Source organism: Mastigoproctus giganteus, chromosome 10 (genome assembly GCF_048544385.1).
Source record: "Mastigoproctus giganteus isolate SK-2022 chromosome 10, ASM4854438v1, whole genome shotgun sequence".
Lineage (NCBI taxonomy): Eukaryota > Metazoa > Arthropoda > Arachnida > Uropygi > Thelyphonidae > Mastigoproctus > Mastigoproctus giganteus.
In genome coordinates, this window is record NC_143584.1 from 151,927,365 (window position 1) to 151,941,572 (window position 14,208).

The window sequence follows — 14,208 nt, forward strand, 5'->3', positions numbered from 1 at the left end:
AACAGATTCTTGATATACTCCCATCCCTCTACCATCAAGAAAAGGGACCACAATGCTGGTACTTGGTGGTGTGGTGGTCTGGGTCATCCTGATGAATTGCCACACTGATGTCCACATCTTTAAGACAGCTGTGATTTTCATGTTCTTTCACATAGGGCTCAGCATGTTGACTAATTCCTTCAAAATGAGCAGATTCTTCAGGTAGAGTGGCCAGCCAGATTTATATGCTTAAAATGAATTTAGCATGTCTGGGATGCTCTGGAGAAACACTTTCCACCTTCTATAACTCTCTATGCACTAAGATCTCCATATCAGCCTTGTGAGCAGTGAGAAAACAATACAATAAAGATTGGATAAAAAGGGTGATCATACCTCTATTAAATAGCTGCATTATTATGTAAGATTGGCTGCTCATGATTCATTCGTTCTCAATATCTGAATTTAATTATTCAAAAAAAATTTAAAAATTAAACTTTACTGCCTTTCTGGATGTGTAAGAGTAGTGTTTGAAATTATCAGGTGAATTAATCTTTACAGATGTCAGAGTATTTCATAATTTTTATTTAATAAACATATAATACACTAAGTGGCATGTAGCACTTTACCAGGTTCCTACAAAACTCACACTAATGAATAAAACAGAACAAATAAAAAATTATCTTTATAGTTCTGAATTTTTCGCAAATATGAGCATCTCATGAAAAGCATGACCTATGCTACTATTAAGTACAAAGTGTCATAATTTAAAAGGATATAGTAAAATTAAGTTCTCTCTTGGAATTTTTTTTTTTATTTTTTTATTTATGGAGGGATTTTTAGCAGTTCTCTGATAGAATGTCCTCAGACTTGAAACCAATTTAAGTACATAAATATATTAAACTCTGGGCTTCATTTTAATTAAATTACTAATAAAAATATGTATAGAAATATTCTACTTAAAATGTGTTAAAATCATTTGTTATCTAAAATTTCCTTTGCATGCATAAAAAAAACTTGCTAATAGTGGTGTGTTTCTTCTCCCTTTTTATCTTGATCCTATAGTAAATATATAAAAATAATTCAATCAAGTAAAGCCGATTACAGAGACAATGAAAATTAGTTAATGTAAGTAAAATAGTGTGAACTTATTAAATTGCTGAAAACCAGGACTTTCTCAAAATTCTGTTTTTTTTTTTTTTTTTTAATTTTGCCCATTAACGATAGTACTTTAAAAATAACGTGTGCTAATGTCCAGAAGTATGGCAGAGATAGCTTTCACAAAAAAATTACACCCTGTAGTTTGACATTTTTTCATATCCTTGAAAATACAGTAAGATACCCTATAATCAAAACAGGATGGATAACTTTATGTTGCAATAAGAGCATAGGAATGACAAATGCATGCATCCCTAATAGCATTCATCTTTCTGAACATTTCAGAATAATAATTTAAGCTTTGCCCAAGGTTTACTTGTTTTTATTTAAAATTTCTGTGGATGACACATCTTTCCTGTGCACAGTTTCAGACTTTAATAATCTACTAACTTACATTTCTACACAGTTTCAATAATACAGAAACTACTATAAAAAGCAAATTATTAGTAGCAAACAACAGCATACAAAATTAGCATCTAATACATATGATCATTTACAAAAAGGCTTTGAACTTCCCATTCTTGATTGCTTAATATTATTAGAACACCTTTTTCAAAGCATTCAATTATTGACAGTGATAAAATATTTTAATAAACAGCTTAACTAAAATTGTAAGTGTGTGTCTACACACATTTACCTATTCAAGATGTCACTGCTATAAATTAACTGATTTATTAAATTTTAAATAAACATATCATTAAAACTTTATGCATATTATACAGGATGATCAAAAAGTCACTATTCAGCCCAAGACTGTTAAATCATGACTTTGTGGTAATAAAATATATAGATGAGAAGCATATGGGGCTGTACATTAATCTATACAGTGAAAGGTATGATACGCATCTATTGTTGAACATTACTGTTTTTTTTTTTTTTTTTCTTGTTGCTCAACAATTTACATATTTTTTACACATTCTTATTTACATTACCAGAAAAGATTTAAGCATTTTCTTCAAAAGTCACCTTGATGATTTTTTTGCACTTCAGTGTTAAGTAAAGATATAACTGATAATGTTAATCAGTATTTTGCGATCTCCAACAAAATCACTGGAGAAAGCGTAATAGGTTATATTATAACCTAAAAATCATATTTGTCACATAGAAGTGTGTTGGCGCATCCGTAGCCAGGTGGGCAGGAGCAGCAGTGCGTAGCACACGCTTCTTGATTAGACCGGGGTTCGAGCCCATGCTCACCAAATACGGAGGGTGCGGAAAGGTCATGGAATGACCATTGCATATCCTCAGAGCAATATGGCCTTAGTTGCTAATGCTCCTAAGTAACAAACAAACAAACAGAAGTGTGTAAAAGATGATGAAACTTAACACTTACTGCATTCAAATTATGCCTGAACTTAAGACAAACAGAAAATAAATCAGCATTGTTGATCTAAAAATTTCTATCTTAGATACAGATTTTCTCATAGGTAAGGTTTGGATTCAAGAAGTAGCCAACTATATATACTAGTGTATCAAGAGTAAAATAATTGTACTAATACCAAACAATTTCAATATTCCATTATAAATAATTTAAACATCACCAAAATCATATATGTTAGCTTGGGAATGCTTCAAAAACAATTTCTTAGATGGAACATTGTTTAGTGTTTTTTTAATGTCTCCAATGGTTTGGCCTCATTTTAGGAAGGATGTGGACCTGTTAGAATGGGTGCAAGGAAGAGCAATGAGATAAGTAAGGGGAACAAAAGAGTGCTCTTGGAAAGGCAACCAGGTGCCTGTGAAGGGATGTGAATTAGCTGTTAAAGGCTTTTAAATGGATTGAGTAAGCTCAATTCTGATGGAATTCTTCCTTCTACTCAGACTACACACAAGAGGGAGCATAAACTCAAACCGAGAAAGAATGGTTGCAGGATAGATGGATAGAAATTTGCCTTCGGCCAGCAGGTATCTAATTGCTGAAACAAACTTCATTATGGTGTTGTAAAAGTGGGTGATTTGAAGAAATTCAAGGAAGAACTAGACAACTAGACAAATTAGAGGGGATGGACAGATGATATGGGAAGTTTTTTTTGCCGAATCAGTATAATCTTGCTTTCTTAATTTGGGCCATCCAGAACAATGAATTTAAAGGTACTGATTGTATGAAATGATCATACAATGATCATTCAAGCTCTCGCTCGTAGCTTATTATTATTGGTGAACTATCCCTCAATGTTCCAGACTGGACTAATAAGTTCTCAAAGTATGATACAGAAAAGTTCATCTGTAATTGAAAGATATAATGGTTCATTTCCTAAGCAGAAGTTTGTGGAAAAGGCTGTTTGGATTCAGCACAATGGGGCAAGTGCACATAGAACCAACTTGAAAACAAGGATGCTGGACAAATTTATTGGCCACTTTATTAAGTACAATTACTTTTATTTTCTTAAATATAAAATCAAGTTATTTAAAGTAAGTAACTAAATTCAAGCCAACCTCATTTTTTTAATACAAAATATCTAGAAGAATGTTGCAAACGTACCTAACTTTTTTTAAAAATTATTTAAATGTGTCCTCAAGACCCTAATACCTCCTTTGTTATAACATAAAATATCTAGAAGCATGTTTGAAACATAACTCAAACTCTTTTCTGTCTATTCACACATAGTGAAGAGAGTATGTATATGTTAAGCAGGATACAGAGATCATTTCCTAATGTCTTTGGTAATTCATATTAATACCTAAGCTGAAGAAATACAACATAAATAAATATATACAAAATTTTGCTAAACTACAATGTATTGTGTGACTTTTTCAATCATCCTCTATATTAGCTTATAAAATACAGTATGAGTACAAATTTCATTTATTTACAGTTAACATCTAATTTGAATTTGAAGACCAACCTATCATGATCTAAACTGTGCTACTCCCCTCCCCCTTTGGATTGTGGTCTTTATATATAGTAGCAGACAAGAAAACTGCATCACCTTAAAAAAAGTAACATTTGTAGTGAAATGTAAAAGATATTGTTCGATTACAGTCATTTTGTTTGTTTGTTGCAAAGCAAAGATACTGCATCATATAATGCTTCTATTGCATCCAACAGTAATTGCAAGGTATTGCATCAGCCGTTTCTATAAATACAGCATTGGAAGGGTATACACACTCATTAGTATCCTGTTTTACAGAGGTGTAACCATGGCTCCATATGTTCAGTTGACACCAAGAAAAAAAATTACAGCTGTTGCTCTGTCCCATGAAGGGCTTTCTACACATGCTATCGCTGATAAAATACGCTGCTACCAGTCAACAGCATCCTGGGTGTTGAAATTAAAGCATAAAGCTGGTGATATGAAGAGAAGACCCGGATCAAGCCATAAGAGAGTGACTACACCTTCCCAAGATCGATATTTGAAATGGCTATGCCTTCGTAATTGCCAGGCTAGTGCTCCTGATCTAAAACTGGACTTGGAGATGACCTCTGGTGTTGAAACACCAGAGGTCATCTCCAAGTCCAGTGCAAACACGTGCACGAACTATCCAAAGATGGCTTTTGGAATGTGGTCTGTATGCATATTGGCCCAAAAAGAAGCTTTTGTTGACCCAACAAATGAGGAAGAAGTGACTTGCTTGAGATAAAACGTTTCGTGGATTCATCATTTCAATTCATCATCTTTTCTGACAAATCTAAATTCAACCTGCATGGCTCGAATGGGAAGCAATAGGTCAGAAGACGAAAATCGGAGGCATACCATCCTGACTGCATAACACCGACTGTCAAGTTTCCCGCCAGTCATATGGTCTGGGGATGCATAATAAGCAAAGGGGTGAGGCGAATTAAGTTTATTAACGGAACAGTGAATGCAGAAACCTACACTGCTATCTTGGAGGAGTGCCCGAAACCCATTATTAGGAATCACCACACAAACGTCCAAAACTGCATTTTTCAACATGACTCAGCACCTTGCCCACAGCAATATTGGTAAGTTTTATGCTATTTACATTTAATGATGAGTTTGTCTTCTTATCTCACAAGGCTTAAAACATACTTACACCAATGTTTTCCCTTGTGTTTCTCCCTTAAGAAGAAGCCAACAAGTAAGATTCAGCTGAAGGAGAGCATGGTAAGAGTGTGGTACAACAAAATTGGGCAACCCTATATCCAGAAGTTGATTAACTCTATGCCAGATCGTTGCAAGGCTGAAATTGCAGCTCGAGGAGGAACAACAAAATATTGAGGACTTATTTTGCTGATTTAGCATTAGAAGAGGCACATGATGCAAGAAAGCAAGCTTATACAGCACCAGGCAGAAAAAAGAAAAAAAAATCCCCCATTTCACTAATCCATTCATTCCAAATGTTTGTCTAGTTCTGTCTTGAATTTATTTAAACTATAAACTTCTACAACAACAGTAGTTTGTTCCAACAATCAACTGCCCGCTGGCTAAAGGCAAACTTCCAATATCTGTTCTACAACTGTCTTTCCTCAGTTTGAATCTATGCCCCCTCAGGTTTTTAATCTAAGCAAGAGGAAGAATCCCATCAGCACTGAGCCTGCTCAATCCATTCAAGGCCTTATACACCCCAATCAGGTGCCTAGTCTCCAGAAGCTGCAATTTGCAGAACTTAAGCCTTTCTTTATAAGAGCACCCCTTTGTTCCCTTCACCAGTCTTGTTGGCCTTCTCTGTACTCAGTATTCAAGGTGTAGCCTGTCCATTGCCTTATACAAGGGAATAATCACCCCCCCCCCTCCTTATCATCCCTACTCTCAAAATTCCTGTATATCATTGACAAGACCCATGAACCTACTCTTGCAGCCTGTCTGTACTGCTCAGAAAACTTCATATCTGACTGCACAATTACTCCTAGGTCTCTTTCATTCTCCACTTTCCTGAGTGTAACACCACCATAGTTGGTACATTTCTCTGGGGTTACTGCTACCCATATGCAGTACTTTGCATTTGTCAATGTTAAACTTCAGTTGCCACTTATCAGCCCATTTACCCACTTTTCCAGATCCTGTTGCAGCAGCATACTATCATCACTGTTATTAACAACTCTGCCAACCTTTGTATCATCTGCAAACTTTGACATTAAGCTTGATATACCTTCATCAATATCATTGATAAATATACAAAACAATGGGCCAACACCAAACCCTGAGGGACACCACTAATAATATTAGTCCACTTAGAGCAGTACCCATTGGTCATCACTCTGTCTTCTCCCACTCAACCATCTTTTTATCCATTGTAACAACTTGCCCTTAATGCCATACTGCTCCAATTTGTACAGTAGTCTTCCATGTGCAGCAGTATCAATAGCTTTCCTAAAATCCAAGTATATGATATCAAAGTTTTATTTATTTACATACATAATACTATTACATTAACTTGTCATTTCAGTTTGTACACGTAAATGCAATAAAATGTATGTTTGGTTGTCATGATTGCCATTTGCATGATTTCTCACATTTCCATTAATTATGCATTTTACCCTTTGGGAAGATATTTATGGCAATTAAGTATATCAGGTGGAGTCTTTTTATTGGATTTCATTCACCTCTATCCCATCTAACAAATGCATTTTGAACATTTATGCAACCCACATTATTTGCAAAATTCACAAGTGATGCAGTTTTTTGTCTGCCACTGTATAATTAAGGGATAAGTACTGTGTATATAAGATTAATTTTTAATTAACAATGCTGAGTACTGGATGTAGACATAGGTTTAACATGAAATCACGTATAATTTTCTTATGGTATAAGTAATCTAACTGAGTATTTACCACCAAACTAAGTCTAACTTATTCATATGCACACAAAGGCATTTAATTTAATTCACCTCTATCACTATATATCAATTTATTCTCACAAGTACCATGGGAATAAGTTGGGGGAGGGAGAAAAAAAAACATTCTGTTAAATATTTAAAAGGGTTACATTCCCCACCATTATGCACATATTGCAAACATTTTAATCTACTAACTTAAATCAATAATTTTTTTAAAATAGATTATGATATCTAAATTGTATAGTATATATCTGTGCCAAAATTAACTTATTGACATATACAATTTTGGCCATGATAATATTAAGCAGTGCCTGTACATTGACATTCCTCTGCAATTAAATAATATTTGATAATGAGTATTATATAAGATGACTTATCATAAAAAAGGATGATATATTATATTTGCTATTATAATATGAAAATTCTGATTAACAGAACCTTGTTTAAATTAGAACAAATGCAATAAGAAAGGCATGTAATCCACTAATGTGTTCAATAGCAAGCAGAGTTGCACTAATCCTGGAAGTTATTTAAAACAAAATGTATACTTACTGAAAATACTAAAGAGTAAGTTTGTTTTGAACATAAATCAGATAATCATACATAATTCAAGGAACTGAGATTGTTCTAAGTTTTCACACAGATTGCATCAAGAGTTAAATAATTACTAATGCCACTAATTCCAATATTCCATATAACTTAAAAAAATACTGTTAGTCTGGAAAATGCTTCTTAAAAGAAAATTTGTTATATTCCTCATTACTTTCTTTGGCACAACAATCAGATTTTGCTACTTATACACACAATGAAAATTAATATTATTTTTAATGCATCATGCATTGTTTCAGAAGAAAACATACATTGGGCACCTCTACCGGCCTTTCATTATACAAAGAGACCCTATTTATTTTAGTAGTCTAGAAACAAAATATATATTACACACTCGTTAAGTTCTTCTTTCACGGCATTATACATTAATGCTTTAGAATTGGCTACTGCTCAAAAGAGATATACAGGGGATCCCCGGTATCCGAGTATTCATTATCCAAGTCCCCGCAGTTACAAGGATTTGAAAATTAAAGAATTAAAGCTTTTTCCCCTTGAGAAAATTGACCAAGCACTTGAATATTTTTTGTGAGAATGAACTTCTTCATAATTGTGCAACAAATGTTAAGCACGAAGTTAAAGACATAACTAAATGCTACAACACAATTTTATCTGAAAAAATATGACAAAAAAAAAAAAAAAAAATACGAACAACTCTGGATTCATTCTTTATTCGTACAACTGAAAAACAGTGTAACTTCAATAAACTTTACTTAACCTTACATCATGTAACATATTATAATAAAAAATGTCTAAAAATTATTTTCTCATTTTTCAGTTCCTTCATCCATTTTTTACTATGTACAAGTACATAATAAACATTACTATATAATATCAGTGTAGATACACTATATCTACTCATCCTTCACAATAAGTTGCCCATGTACTGCACTACCTTGAATAAGAAATGCTTCACTTGTGATAACCCCAGGGGCTTACATCTGGTGAGTATGGACTTGGCACACCCAGGGTCCTGAGCTGGATATAATCATTCTTCTCTTCTTTTCTTGGATTTCTCACATTTCCTTTCTTTATAATAAGCCTCAGGCTTCCTTGCACCATATGGCTAATAATAATAATAATACCAGGGTACCTGCCCACCCTCCAATGAAAAGCCAACTAGCTTTGAAACGGTGCCATCTGGGTGGTGGCACCCAACGAGAATAAGTAACAATAGTCTTCTCTATTAGTGAAGCATTACTTATTCGAGGTAGTGCAATACACAGGCAACTCGTGAAGGATGGGCACAATATGAGATACAGATGAAATGATGCTTTTCACATTACTATCATAGTTTTGCTTTAAGAGTTGTCTATGGTGTATCTACACCGATATTATGATATTGAATCTTAAACTCTTAAAATATTATGCCTAGTTGCATTTAGTTTTATTTAAATAATAAACATTATGAAAATTGGTCCCCATTTTAAGTGGAGCTTTCTGGAACCAATTATCCTTGGATAACAAGGATCCCCTGTAACATAAATAAATTAAATGAGTACATTTTATTGAAGGAAAAAAAAGTCACTATATCCAGTGCAAGTACATTCAAATTAACAGATATATACATACTTGCATTTGTTCTTAAGCTATTGTAAGCTAAAAATTCATTCTGCTTCCTTTGTGAGATCTAAAATGCTAATTTTATTAGCAGTAAAAAACTAAATTTAATAGAAAAAATTTGTGAAAATTTAAAGAAAAACATTCCATAATTTTTTTTTTTTTCATACAGCATCTACCCAAATGTTTGTGCAAAGGAGTAATATAAAGTGACTTCTCACACATCATTCTGTTCACTAAAGAATACAAAAACTCTTCTCTGTAATGAAAGTAATATTTCTGTGTAATGAAGGATTGCTTAATATAAAACAGAGGAATTGCCTTCTAACCCCCCCCTCCAAAAAAGACAAACCAATAACATGAATGTACTGCAGTTTATACACTTGAGTCAGGCCCCTTAAAACCATTAACAAAGCTACAGATAATCCGAGTGTCTCCAGGAACTGATTATCACTGCAATGAAATATTAAGAACACGATCACGAGTTAATCCAGGACCCCCCCTTGAATGTTTTTTCTCAGGATACACAAAACCTCTCCAACTGAAATAGTGATTGCTGTCAATACTCTGAACTTAGTTTCTTAAAATTTCTCCACACAGTGATCAAATAAACCAGATTTTTTGGGGTTTATTGCTATTCTGCACTGAATATTGTTGTTGTAGGTTTTATGGCACAAAGGCAACTAAAGACCATTATGTGCCAAACAATGGTAGGAGTTACCAGGTTGCACTGAATAACAAGAAAATCTAAATATCAACAGAGCAATTCAAAATTATGATTAATTGTATGTGTCTATTTCTCATACTTTCTGCAAGAATATTTTCACTTCTTAGGTGGATTAAGTTTGTTTTTACAACTATGTGTAAATAAACATAAATAAAAAAAAAAAAAAAAAAAACACACAGATGGTTCATTACAACATTAGATCCTTATAACCTTGGAATGTGCAAATAATGTCATTGGGGTAACACTTACCAAATGTAAAATATTACAAAAACTTATTAAACATAAAGAAACAATGACTAGCAAATAAATTGCATTACATTAGTATCAAGATTATATATATATATATATATATATATATATTATATATATATTAAAAAAAAACATAAAAAGCTATAGTTCAGTAATAATATTCAGTTGCTACTACTTATAAATAAAATATTAACTAGTTGCACTATGGCCTGAGTGACCAATACACTAAAAATTGTTGAGAATAAGATTACCTACTGTTTCCATAATCGTTGAAGAATATAAATTTATGAGAAGTAATTTCAAAGGTTATTGTATATAAAAATTTAAGAAAAATTGACATTAAATATGGAATAGGATAATAAATATTTTACTTTTAAATATATGAGTAACTTATGGCAATTACTACTAATTAAATAACAGGACTTTCATCCTTGTTTTATAAAATGGTGTAACAAAAGCTTTTTCTAATAAAATCTAGAAACAGAACTGCCTCAATCTCTCTGACTGCATTACAAAAAAATCCCATTTCTTCAAGAGAATTACATCATCCTTTTTCATAATTATGAATCATCAGTGTTCCTTCTAAACTGAAGATATACTCGGCTGTACACAAACAATTAAAAATGTATCCTGTGCTCTGTTCTGTCAATAAAATACTGTTGGCCAATAAAAGAATTTGTTCAGAGCTTAAGTTGTACTGGTCACATATATAACTTATTAAAACTTATTAAATAACTACAATCTAAAAGCATATCAATATAAATGAATTGGTGCTGCTTCAGTATAAAAACTGCAGTATTGTAATATTCTAAATAAGACAGATTTAAAGCCTTGAGTCTAAAATTTTATAGTAAATTACATAATAAAACATGTAAGGTAATAATGATGTGATTTTCTATGGTAGATTTTTGACAAAACAATCTCTCATATACTTGAACTAAAAATAAATTTAGTGTATAGCCCCTGAGATTTAAGATAATTAAATTTATGGTATACAATAAGAGAAAAGGAGAGATATACAAGATTAATTTTTTCAATTGGCATAATTTTCTTAAAAAAATATCCTTAATCTTAAATATAAGAATGGTGAGGACTTCACTTATTTGACTGGTTCAAGGGTGTCAAACTAGCACTCCACAGACTGTGTGGGTCAAGTGTTGGATATGGCCAAGTGTCAAACTTGTACAGCTTCATAGTGCTAAATGTCAAAATAATGGTAAATGGTGACATTTAAAGGTGATATTCTAAAATTCATTAAATTTCAAAAAAAAAAAAAATAAATAAATAAAAATAATAATAAAATAAATTATATGAATCTCCTTAAGTTATGCTGATCAGGACATCATGTGTTCATGTGCAAGAGCCAAATCCATGAAAATATTTCATTCAGTAATGCTAAATGTATTTATAGCATTACTGAATGAAAGTGCATGCACATGTGTACCCTACATGCACACTAGTACAGCCTTCAAGAGCTACTTGGGTAGCCCGCTCTTTTGAGTTTGATGCCACTGGATTTTCTAGTTTTTCCTGTTGCTGCTCATGCTCAAGTGTAATACTGAAAAATCAAATGTATTTGATGTCTGAAGTTATGTGTGCACTAGTGCAACCCACAATCCCCCCCTATTGGGATAGCCCATGAGCACCTCTGAGTTTTATATACCCCTGACGTTCATGTGGTTTCTAATTTTTCTGTTGCTTCTAGGCCCTACTGGGATGTTGAAAAGTTAAATGTACTTTCTGTCCAAGGTGAATCATAATTAAATAAAGTATCACTATTTACATGTGTAATCCATATTTCATATATTGCATATATTATGAAGGAAAATATATTACATATGCAACATATTTTCCTTCATAATAAAGATCAATATAAAAATTATTCACTTAGGATACATAATGAAAACTGATTTTAAAAAATTCTGGTAATTTTTCAATGACTTTCAGGATGCAGCAAAATCAATAAGCAAGGAAGCAGCACTCTAGTCTTTATAAATAACTTTAGTTATTCTATTCTGTAATTTCATTTTGAACATTATTACTCAATAACAGATGCTTATATACCAAGATGATTAAGCTGACTAACTAGTAGTTACAACTGGATGTAATTAAATCTTAATAAATTCATTTAAATACCAATAATGGTTATTTGTTAAAGGCCTGATTATCATAATATATCAAGGAGTGATCATAAGATAAAATCTCATGAAATATGAAGGATGATTATTGAATTTAGATTTCTTTATACATTAATAGTGCTATGTAGTTTTTAGAATTACTTAGGGATTAATATTTTATTTGTCTAATAAAATCAAAGTTATTTGTTATCAACAGAAAAACCTGCCATAATTATTATGCTGTAGTCGATCTTAACAATACAGAAGATAAATTCTACATTTATCCTAAGATTTTAATATATATATATATATTATAAAAAGGCCAGTTTCACATGGTTTTAAATATATTTCTTATTATGAATTGTTTATTTTTTAACAAGCTTTGTCTTTGAAAAAAAAAATTAACAGTTGACTATAATGGCTATACTCTAAATATGAAAAATGGTGATAAAGGTTTGGACATCTTTTTGGATACATATTCAAAAATAGCAAGCACAGTATTGATAATGCTAGCCCTATGGCAGAAAAGTGACCAAGTTACCTGTCACCTGTTTGGAAAGGTCAAATTCCATCCTGATATGAGGAACTCATTAAGCCTTCTGAAGTAAGGCTGAGTCTTGGGCGGATGTGTAAAGATTCCTGGATGTGTTCATTTCACAAAACAGACAAACTGGACTTAAAAACACAGAAAACATACTGATTCCTCAAGACCTGAGTTGACTTGGTATTAATTCAAAACAACTACAACTGTTGGCAATGCTATGATAATATTCATCACTGAATTTATGTGAATTAGGTTTCTCAAAATGTTTAGAAATCAGATGCTGAACAGCTGACACAGAAATCTATATCTCCATGATTTCACAGAATATAAAGGATATTTGCCAAGAGCATCAGTAGAATTTATCACATACCAAAATTTTATATCAGAAATGTTATAAACTTAAAAAGAACAGGTTTTAATCACTTTTTTAGCAAACATGTTTAATAATGTGAGAACTACCCAAAAACTGAATACAGATAGTGAAATAGTAAACTAATAGTCAAATGTCATTAAATAAAAAAACTGGCAATCAGTATATTAGGCTGAAAATCACATTTAGAAAAACATTAATAATTCTTATTATGTATAACAATACATAAAAATTCTATGCCAGTGATTTTACTTTATATGTGGTTTTTTTCTCTGAAAAAAATTTTTAAAGCCTTATGTTAATATTTTTGTTAATTTCATCTCACACACACACTTTAATAAAGGGTATATTTTTATCTGTAAATAACTATGAATAGAATTATATATCTGTTTTATGTAAAAATTTTGTATTATAATTACGTTGGGCTTATCCATTTAATGCTTAGCTAATTATATACATTATTTGTACAGCTTTATATTTTAATATCTGTTCAATTTTATTCGCCGTAATGTAAAAGGTTTTCTAACTTCAAATATATGAAAGTTAAACAAACCTTCACTGAGATTCAAAAGAAGGAAAAAAAAATGAGACTAGCATTTCAGATTTATTTTGTAAAAAGCATGGCATAATAAAGCATCAAATCCCTATAGGGCAAAGCTTATTACTTTGATATTTTAATTTTATGCACACCAAAAATATTTACAATAAGTGAAATGGCACAACATGGCTTTGGCATTCAGTATAAAATATGTTTGAGCAACTTGTAGCATATTAATATGTAAAAGGAAATATGCACCTAAGAAAGAGCAAGAATAAAGTATGTATGAAATAATTCTGTAAATCTGTGATTATAAATAGTTAAGCTTTTAATGTAGTGGTAAAGATACAATTTTATTTCCTTAATAATGAATTTAATTTATAAATATATCCCCCCAACAAAATTTATTTAGTAGAGCGATTACTCTTATTAATATAGCCAACTAACCAAATCTTTTTAACAAAAGTTAATGCTACTTTAATAAAAGATAAAAATTACAGAAACTGGATCTTTATTGATATTTCATCTACTTGTCATAGCCACATCATAAACGGCATTACCACTGCTGTGTTTAAATGTTAATTCATGTGCTGCAAAGAAGTAAAAATTATAACAATTTTTGTT